Raw genomic sequence first — 9,287 nt, 5'->3', positions numbered from 1 at the left:
AGTAGTAGTAGTAATAGTAGTAGTAGTAATAGTAGTAGTAGTGTAGTAGTAGTAGTAGTAGTAGTAGAATAGTAGTAGTAGTAGTATAGTAGAGTAGTAGTAGTAGTAGTAGTATAGTAGTAGTAGTAGTAGTAGTAGTAGTAGTAGAACTGGTAAGCTTTTACTCTGCCGGAACTGTTGTAATATCGGCTCAAGGACGTTATGTCTCATCCTACATGGTAATGTTGCTGTTGGCTTGGGTCCCCTTGTAAATTAAGTGGATTTTCCCTATCTAAATGCTCATGTTTTCTTACCACGAATAGTTTAAAAATGGTAACTCAAATATTTCATTCCTCATTCCTCTCGGTTCAATGTTGTGTTGCTTGGTGCACCGGTAAGGTTACAGCGTAAATGTCTATATGCTGCTGCTTATATGTTTGAACGACAAATGACCATTGGTTTAAATATTGATGCTACTCACAACTTGCTTTCTTTGTGTAATATTGTCTTAGCGCGGTACGCTAACGTTAATTGCCTTTATTCGACGGTGTAAACGCCTTGTATTTGACATGTATAACGCACTTGTTTCTTAGTGGTAAACACCTTGTATTCTGACGAGTGGTAAATGCCTTGTATTTGACGAGTGGTAAACGCCTTGTATTCTGACGAGTGGTAAACACCTTGTATTCTGACGAGTGGTAAACGCCTTGTATTCTGACGAGTGGTAAACGCCTTGTATTCTGACGTAATTTTTGTGGTCAGTGTGAGACTATGAATGTACAAACAGACACTGTTGACGGACAATTTGGTTCTGTATTCATCTGGGCTCTTCGAAGTCCATCATCATCTAAGACGGCTGTCAAACTATGTGTTTTGGTGAATATTAACCCTCTCCTTACCAACTATAGGAAAATCGTCACATTCGTTACGTTACAACCAACATTTTTCTTATTCAAATTTCTCTTGTACATCACAAAATTTAAAGAAAATGAACAGTGTGTTGTAGAGTGCTAAAGAAATTATGCATCGCAAGAATTTTACAGCTATTGTGTCTGAGAGATAAAAAAATATTATTTTGTGATAGTTGGGTGTGAAGTTTTGGGGAAAATCCTGAAAATGGCTGGTAAGGAGAGAGTAAAGTCATGTTTATTTCAACATTGTATTACTTTTTCCCCTCGATAATACTTATTGTGTCCCTTTGACCTTGGAGGTCAACAATGAATGGAGTTGAAATGCTTCAATATTTTCTGGACATCTTGGGGGTTCAAATTCTATTGCACCCCCAATGATGGAAGCCCCTATCATTTTTACTAAATACATAATCGTGGGATATTTTGAACCCGATGAATAAAAAATGTTATTAAACGATTGTGTCATATTTTGATTATTTTATTAATTTAAATAAATAAAGGTTGAAAAGACGGTTGATTGGTTACATGGTTCTTAGATACTTTCTTACCATTAAGTTGTAAAAGAAATAGAAGTCCCTGGTTATTAAAGATACACCAAGAATCATGCAATGAATTGATGGTGATAATACTTAACTCATATCAACGGTTACGTTTGATTCATTGTAAATAATGTCACAGCATTATCGTTATTTCAAGTTTTTGGTAATGAAGTCGTTACTACCACAATATGATTAACAATACAATGGTTGCCATTCAGACTCATGATGTGTTAGAGTGAATGACGTAATCAGTCGGATGGTGAAAAGGTTGGAACTGAGATATTGCCAAGTTTAGTTAGAAGGTCAATTTAAAAAAAAAATCAAAAATGAGTTCTTGTCAGAAATAATTAAATCAACCCTTTTTGTACATCTTCGGGAAATATCAAAACCTAATTTCACATCTAAATATTTTTACAGCAAGTCAAGTTGAAAAAGTAAGAAATTTGAGAAAAGTTGCTGGATACTTTTCCCATACATCTGACCATAACTTCATGAAAAATCACCCGATTTACTTCAAATAAAGATTTAAATGCTCTGGGGAGCATAATATTCTTTCAGAAAATGCAAAAAATAATATACTAATCCAAATTTTTCACCTTCCGACTGATTTTGTCATGCACTGACACATATGATATGGTAAATGGAGTCGAAAGTTATCTCGGTTTCCATCGCCTTAAACCGACAATGGCAATTGCTTGCTACCCTTTTGATTAGGGTTAAGTCTATCTCAAAGTACTTTCCGCTAGATCTATCACAAACAGTTACCCAATCACTTCTTGGTAGTCAGGGGGTTATCCATCGTAAATATCTAGCCTGATCCTGACCAAAGATTATGTCACAATACAAGACGACTTTCACCAAATTTTAGATTTTTTGTTAGTTTTGGTGATAATACATAAATATATAAATATCAACATTTATAACCATTCTCTAATGCGCTTACCATTGTTTCATGTATTCCCTCTGCATAACGTATGGAACCATATTTTAATTTCATACAGTACCAGTCGCCTGTCAGGCGCCCATTTTGTTTTGTGTGTAAAGTGACTTTCCCATGACACAACGTCGGGACTAGCATTTTCGACATACACTATCCCCATCCAGTCAACGACCATGCTTGAAATGGCTTGATATTTGTGATAAGACCACAGATTAGCGGGGGGGGGGGGGGGCTCGGTCAGAAAGAAATCTCCTCTAAGAGAGGGATCAATCCCGATCACTTTGCATGTGAAGCAAGTACTTTACTAACTGAGCTATCGAGCCCCCCCCCCCCCCCCAACTATAGCAAGTTTTAAAAAATCGTCGCCAATGCATTTTCTGAATAAATATAGATAATATAGATAGCACGAAGATGACGTCACTCGTGTCTTTGTTATTGCTTTTTGCCATCCACGTTTATGAGTAATTATCACTTAACTGTATTATCCAGACTATATAAGATCATGGTTGTGTGTGTTGGTCTGTTATACTTCCGGATGGCAATGTTGTGAGCTTCTTATCGAAGCGCATACTATCTATAGATAATCCACAAATGACAGATGTCAGCAGAAATCATCTTTGCTGTGTGAAGTGAGTCTATTAAAGGTTAATAATCTTGTCCAGGGGTTCAAACCCATGACTTTTGGGGTCTCAAAGCAAAGCCTTGACCACTCATCATCTCGCCCCGTAAGTTAGTAAAATCTGTTTCTAATATCAAACCCGATTGGATCGAGATTCAGGGATAGATAGCACTCGTGGACTGTAATAGCCAAATCATCGCATTATGCGGATGGTTATTCCTGGTCACTGACACCGAACTTAAGACAAAAATTGCCGCTGATAATATCAAAATAAGATAAAAACAAATCAATTTATTTCATGAATCATGATAGAATCAATCTGCCAAAATCCTCTAAATAAGAAATTGTATACCCTGTCCTGTATAAAAACCACGCCATTCCGAACTCCGGGTGTGCTTTTTCAACAACGTTTCCTAAGACTGTCAAGGATAGACCGGAAGCTTTTACCCTTGTCGTATCGCTAGTTGAGACATTTCGCCAAAACTAAAAACTAAAATGGTTTGCAGAGCGACCATATTCTTTATCTTAACCTTGACCTTCGTGGTTGCTCTTCATGCTGAGGAGGTAAGGAATACTTTATAGGAACTGTATTTGTGACCAAATTGAATGTCTCAATACAATTCTATGTCAGGATAAATCTGATGCTTAACGTTTAATTTTCAACTCTAATCTATGTGGTCTTGTGGTATAACACTCGCTTTCGAATCGGAAGATCCTGGGTTCGAGACTCGATCAGAGCGGCGCATAGTTGAGTCCTTGGAAAAGGCTCTTTATTCACATTCTCTCACCGTACTCAGGTATAAAATAAGTCAACAGCGTTGTCTCTGTCGAAAAATAAATTGTAATAATATTGCTTAACACCATATTTTTAACCAATAAAATGTGAGCAAAACTCTGTAATAAAATAATAAATAAAATTGAGCTTTATATAGCGCAATATCCAATCAATGTGCTCAAAGCGCTTTACAAGGGGTCAACAGCAACATTTAGCATGTAGGACGGGACATGCCGCCTGTTAGGCGATATTACAATTTTTCGGACAAAGACAACGCTGTTAACGGCCAGGTACTCATTTTACTCCTGAGTACGGTGAGAGAAAGCGAGTAAAGAGCCTTTTCCGAGGACTCAACTATGTGCCGAGCGAGGCTCGAACCCAGGACCTTCCGATCCGAAAGCGAGTGTCATACCACTAGACCACATAGCCGCACAAGAGTGTAAGGAAACATTTTTTCTACCCCAAAATCAATTCCGATTTCGTTATCTTTGAATAAAAGACACGTTCAGAAACACTTAGATAATACTCTTTGTAAAGAATCACATATGTGACCCTTCGCCTCAAAACGTTATTAAGTCGGGTTCGTTAAGCTGTTGAAAATTGAATTTTTAGCCAGAAATATCAGACTTGTGTTGAGTTTGTATGTTTTATTGAGGAGAATGGATACCATATTTTAGGGTGCGAATGCCAACAATTTAAAATTTTGACCAGTCTAACATCTAATTCAGATTTTAAGCATCTGGTTCGTTCCGACATAATACCGTTTTGAGACGATGGGTCACATATTTAGTGAAATTTAACGATTCATAATCTGACGTCACAAATTATTATTGTCAACATGATATCATTACGTGTTGCTATTTAGGGAGAGGGATGGGATAATGTGGATAATACCACTGATAAACTGGGAGGCATCCACTTTAAAAGCATACTATATCATAATATCTTACTTACTTACTTATGCCCGTCACTCCTAGTGGAGCATAGGCCGTCGACAACAGTCCTCCATCTTCCTCTGTCCTGGGCCATCTTCTCCAACTCTCCCCAGGTGTGTCCCATCCTCTTCATGTCCGCCTCCAGGTCTCGCCGCCAGGTGTTTCTAGGCCGCCCCCTCTTCCATTTTCCCTGGGGGTTCCATCTCAGCGCCTGCCTAGCGGTGTTATTGGTTGGCTTCCTCAGGGTGTTCCCAATCCATCTCCATCGGCGGCGTCTGATTTCGTCTTCTGTTGGCATTTGAGATATCATGATATACTACAGTGTTAATTAAGTTATGTTTTTTTTTAATCAATGGAGAATTGGGTTTGAACTTAGAATAAACAGAAATAAATCAAATTCATTTTGAGTAGCAGTGAGGCTTTGTGGTCTTGTGGAATGACACTCGCCTTAGGAACGAAAAGTCTTTGGTTCGAGTCCCTCTCTGAGCGGTGTCAATTTGGATTCTTGGAATGAGCTATTAACTGACATTCTTTCCCCGTACTCAGGTGTACAATGAGTTAACGATGTTGTCTGTTGAAAAAAAAAAATTAATATCTTACCACAACAACAACAACAACAACTACTACTACTACTACTACTACTACTACTACTACTACTACTACTACTACTACCACTACTACTACTACTACTACTACTACTGCTGCTGCTGCTAATACTAATACTACTGCTACTGGCTACTGCTACCGCTACCGCAACAAGAAAAACAACTCCTACTACTACTACTACTACTACTACTACTACTACTACTACTACTACACTACTACTACTACTACTACTACTACTACTACTACTACTACTACTACTACTACTACTACTACTACTACTATCGCTTCTGCATCAAAAAGAAAAACAAACAATTACTCCTCCTCCTCCTCCTCCTCCTTCTCCTTCTCCTACTACTACTACTACTACTACTACTACTACTACTACTACTACTACTACTACTACCAATACTACTACTACTACTACTACTACTACTACTACTACTACTACTACTACTACTACTACTACTACTATTGCTAAATAGTAATTACCAATCTTGTCATGAAATCGCATAGATTATTGGATTAAACCAATAGGGAATGAGATTAGAGGAAGAGTAGCGTCCCTTGATTGGACGTCCCCCATAGTCTGTGACGTCACCGGCATAAAAGTTATTGGAGAGAGAACGTCATGTTGGTTGTGCTCATGCGTCTCTCGTCCTCGCGGAAGCGCACAACCAACATGACGTTCTCTCTCTAATAAGTTTTCGCCGGTGACGTCACAGACTATGGGTGACGTCCAATCAAGGGACACTACTCTTCCGCTAATCTCATTCCCTATTGGCGTATACATGTTAATTTTGAAAATATTCTCTTCATCTTTGCAGGCAAGAGATGCAGCTGGTAAGCGTTCTTTGAATTCTTGAAATATATAAATAGCAAGGATAGATACATTGAAATGCAGAGGGTATGAAACGGTGTGGAAGATAGAACATGAAAAGGAGAGGAGATAGACACACACACACACACACACACACAAACACACACACACACACACACACACACACACACAAATATATATATATATATATATATATATAAAGCTAGATAGAGAGAGAGATAGATAGATATAGATAGATAGATAGATAGATAGATAGATAGATAGATAGATAGATAGATAGATAGATAGATAGATAGATAGATAGATAGATAGATAGATAGATAGATAGATAGATAGATAGATAGCGGAAGAGTAGCGTCTTCGGTGGAAAAGTTATTTGTTAACAAACCAACTACAAGTCAAGCGCTCCAAATAAAAAAAATATTATTCATATTTCTGTACAAAAATGCATAACGTTGATTATGATATGCATTTTTGTACAGAAATATGAATAATAAATTTATTATTTGGAGCGCTTGGCTTGTAGTTGGTTTGTTTACAAATAACTTCTCCACAGGTGACGTCCAATCAAGGGACGCTACTCTTCCGCTAATCTCATTCCCTATTATTAGAATAAGTTTGAAAATAAGAAAACGGAAAGACTTCGCGAAGAGTGTAGACAATGGACGTGTCGGGGTAAAAACCCATCGTCAGCAAAATAATGAACATAGGAACGTTGAAACAAATAAAACAAAATGTAGTCTGAATTGACTTCATGTCGTCACTTCCCTCGTAATGAAGCATAATAACTTAGTAACTGGTTCTAAACTATCGGAACAATGGCGGACGGCCTTATGAAATATTTCTCCGACCAGCATAAAAGTGTATCCAGAGGAGAAAAACATTTAAAATCTGAGCACGTTTTGACTTTTATACATTCTGATCACATGACATGTGAAAACGTTCTAGCAAAACATGAAGAATAAAGAGTACCGACTTTCTTTGTATAGAACCAAGCTGCTCGTTGGTGGGCCGACGTGACATCAGACTACTGAATCCAATTGTAGCTTCTGTATTCTGAATTCCTGGGTAATCCTCCTTCGAGAGCGTCATTCACTCCTTGTTGAGAAGCGAATATTTTATACAATTTCACCCCTGGATTATAAATCTTTACACAGCGGGTCTCCTTTGTATACTAAAAATCTTTTAAAGGTATATACCCCAACAAGAACCTTAATATCGAGTGATGACAAGTTCAAATAGGATTCAATAGTAGTAACGTCACTTCCTTCCTAATGACGCATTGTAACTTAGCAACACTGGCTCTAAACTATCGAAACAATGGCGGACGCCCGTATGAAATATTTCTCCGGCGAGCATAAAAACGTATCCAAAGGAAAAAAAAACCCATAAATTTGATCATGTTTTTGACTTTTACACATTCTGATCACAAGACATATGAAAAGTTCTAGCCAGCATGAAGAATAAAAAGTAATGATTTTTTTTGTTTAGAACCAAGATGGCCGCCGTTGCCGGGCGGCGTGACATCAGACTATTGAATCGTATTGGTGAGGGGAAAGGTACTTCGTAAGGCAGACACTCAATGATTTCAATTTGTCGCTACTCAATGTTGGACTTTTCTACCAGTATCCCCTAGGCCATGGTCATCCCTTCAAATATTGAAAACACAATTAAATAGCCTCTTCAAATGCAATGAATTAACGATCTATTTGTGTATGTAGTTGTGTATTTCAATTGATGTTAATGTAACGCGCTATGTAGAGTGCTATTTATTATTCTTATTCTTATTTTTCTTTTTCATCATCATCTCATCTTCTTCTTCTTCTTTCTTTCTTTTCTTGTTCTTCTTCTTCTTCTTCTTCTTCTTCTTCTTCTTCTTCTCTTCTTCTTCTTCTTCTTCTTCTTCTTCTTCTTCTCTTCTTCTCTTCTTCTTCTTCTTCTTTTCTCTCTCTCTTCTTCTCTCTTCTCTTCTCCTCTTCTTCTTCTTCTTCTTCTTCTTCTTCTTCTCTCTTCTTCTTTTTCTTCTTCTTCTCTTCTTCTTCTCTTCTTCTCTCTTCTTCTTCTTCTTCTCTTCTTCTTCTTCTTTTCTTCTTTTCTTCTTCTTCTTCTTCTCTTCTTCTTCTTCTTCTTCTTCTTCTTCTTTTCTTCTTCTTCTTCTTCTTCTTCTTCTTCTTCTTCTTCTTCTTCTTCTTCTTCTTCTTCTTCTTCTTCTTCTCTTCTTCTTCTTCTTCTTCTTCTTCTTCTTTCTTCTTTCTTCTTCTTCTTCTTCTTCTTCTTCTTCTTCTTCTTCTTCTTCTTCTTCTTCTTCTTCTTCTTTCTTCTTCTTCTTCTTCTTCTTCTTCTCTTCTTCTTCTTCTTCTTCTCTTCTTCTTCTTCTTCTTCTCTTCTTCTTCTTCTTTCTTCTTTCTTCTTCTTCTTCTTCTTCTCTCTTCTTCTTCTTTTTCTTCTTCTTCTTCTTTCTTCTTCTTCTTCTTCTTCTTCTTCTTCTTCTTCTTCTTCTTCTTTTCTTCTTCTTCTTCTTCTTCTTTTCTTCTTCTTCTTCTTCTTCTTCTTCTTCTTCTTCTTCTTCTTCTTCTCTTCTTCTTCTTCTTCTTCTTTTCTTCTTCTCTTCTTCTTCTTCTTCTTCTTCTTCTTCTTCTTTCTTCTTCTTCTTCTTCTTCTTCTTCTCTTCTTCTTCTTCTTCTTCTTCTTCTTCTTCTTCTTCTTCTTCTTCTTCTTCTTTCTTCTTCTTTTCTTTTCTTCTTCTCTTCTTCTTTTCTTCTTCTTCTTCTTCTTCTTCTTTCTTCTTCTTCTTCTTTCTTCTTCTTCTTCTTCTTCTTCTTCTTCTTCTTCTTCTTCTCTTCTTCTTCTTCTTCTTTCTTCTTTTTCTTTTCTTTCTCTTCTTCTTTCTTCTTCTTCTTCTTCTTCTTCTTCTTCTTCTTCTTCTTCTTCTTCTCTGCTAATATGCACGTCGCTCATAATATTATTATTGGCTGTACTGCTCTCGTAAAATCAGGATGTTTCCCAAAGCCAAAGGACTGTAATAAAATAATTAAGTGTTTCCTTATTTTATTTCAGATGAACACATCAGAGGCAAGAGAGAAGGTTTGGCTTTCAATATTATTATTATTATTATTATTATTATTATTATTATTATTATTATTAT

Source organism: Berghia stephanieae, chromosome 10 (assembly GCF_034508935.2).
Source record: "Berghia stephanieae isolate SIO BIC M18660-M18661 chromosome 10, UCSD_Bste_1.3, whole genome shotgun sequence".
Classification (NCBI taxonomy): Eukaryota; Metazoa; Mollusca; class Gastropoda; order Nudibranchia; family Aeolidiidae; genus Berghia; species Berghia stephanieae.
The sequence above is the reverse complement of the archived record's forward strand: the minus strand, read 5'-3'. Positions refer to the sequence as shown.